We start from the raw sequence: 2071 nt of genomic DNA, 5'->3' as shown, positions 1-2071 counted from the left end.
AATGTACCACATGCTATGCCCATTCTATGATCCATCTTCAAACCTTAGTGATTCATTTCACCCCACTGGCCTTATTAAAGAGAGGAGCTTGGATTTCTGGAAAACAAGAACAGACATTGTGGTTGGAACCCCAAAAGCATGAGCCATTCTGACTTCTTGGGGCACAGAAAACCATAGCAGAGAAGAAGGGAACTGCAGGAGCCTCATCAGCATACCTCTGGCTGATTCAGTATAGGACACCAGAAGCAAACCTGCTCCCCAGGATTCGGCCCCGGGTCTGTGATTCATTCTGCATGGTACAAAGGAGCGTGTTCCAGTTATCTGGGACTGCAGCAATCCTTGGCATAGAAAACATGGTCAGTGGAAATTTCCTGAATAAATCAATGTATATATGAAATGTGATCACTCATTCTGGATAGCAAAGATTTGTTTGAACTCTCTACATCTCAAAAGTAGAACACGATTATTAATTCAAGACCTTTCCATTATTACTCTCATAGAAGTGATTTCCTTTTTTCCTGAGCACCTATGCATAGCACCTTACAAGGAGCTTGATCCCTGGTGGGATTTCAGCCATATTCCTCAAACGAGCAAGCCACGTTTAATAGTTGATGTGGATGTCACTGCATAGTTCCCTGAAATTTAGAAGACTGTGAACAGGTCATATGAAGAACAGCTGAAAGATCTGAGTATGTGGGACTGGAAGGGGGAAGACAATAAACTACTGCAGCTGTTTCAGTGTTGGCAGGCCGTTCTGTGAAAGGGTGAACAGAAGACTCACTGGGTATGATGCCAGACAGAAGAACTCAGACCAGTGGCTGGGTGTTTACAGGAGGGCACTTTTACCCAAATGCAGGAAGAACTCAATGTAAGAAGAACCTGGAGCCCACTGGAGCTATCCTACATTCAAACAGTCCATTTTCTGGGGTTCAAATGACTTAGGAATGGAGAGTTGAGTTAATCACATTATTTAATTCTTAACTCATTATCACTATCCATCCATATAAGACACTTTCATTTTTCTTCCCTTCATCCCTCATTCCCATTCCAATGGAACCAGCTCTGTACTATTTGATACATGCCCTTGTATATATGGGCTTCCCTGGAGGCTCAGATGGTAAAGAATCAGCCTGCAATGTTCAGGAGACCCAGATTCAATCCCTGGATCAGGAAGATCCCCTGGAGAAGGAAATGGCAACCCACTTCAGTACTCTTGCCTGGAAAATTCCATGGATGGAGGAAACTGGTGGGCTACAGTCCACAGGGTCACAAAGAGTCAAACAGGACTAAGCAACTAATGCTTTTTTTCACTTTACTTACATGTATGCACTCTTGTAAAATATACAGATTTGGTTGAGACTATATATCTTTTTATATTTACATACATGATATAGTGCTATTGCTCCAATTCTGTTATTACCTTTTTCCCCCTCAATTAGTTTCCTCTAAACTAATGATTTGCTCTATTCCTTACTGTTGAGTGTACATCTAACCCAGTGCCTCTAACTCATGCATGGTATTCCACAGCATGCATCATCACATTCTGTTTTCTCATCTCTCTAGAGACAGACATCTAAGTTGGTTCCAACTCCCTGCCTCTAGGAACAACACTGTAATGAACAGCCTCTCTTTATGGACATGTAAGAGGCTTCCTCTGGACTATGTGGGTGGGTCATAAAGTGTACTCAGGTTTAACTATGATACAATCAAGCCCATTAAGTGCTTTTTTGCCTTATGCTTTGTGCTTTTTGATCCCTGTTTTACAAGCCCTTCCCCACTCCAAGTGTCTACTGGCATGATACTTTTACCTTCTACACTAAGGGTTTTAACAATAGCAGGGACTTTTGCCTTTCTCAGTGGCATATATCCAGTGTTAGAAAAGTCTTTCATTCCTAGTAGATGCTCAATAAATATTTGTTGAATAAAGGATAAAATCTGGGTTTAAGCTTTGTCCATGGTGAGAGGTAAGAATTCAGCTTTGTATTTTTCCATATATATTGAAGTGGTTTTCTGATTTACACCTGCTTAATAATCCATTTTCCCTCCTCTGGTTTATGGTTTCTTCTTTATA

Source organism: Capra hircus, chromosome 3, assembly GCF_001704415.2.
Source record: "Capra hircus breed San Clemente chromosome 3, ASM170441v1, whole genome shotgun sequence".
Lineage (NCBI taxonomy): Eukaryota > Metazoa > Chordata > Mammalia > Artiodactyla > Bovidae > Capra > Capra hircus.
Note: the sequence above shows the minus strand (reverse complement) of the source record.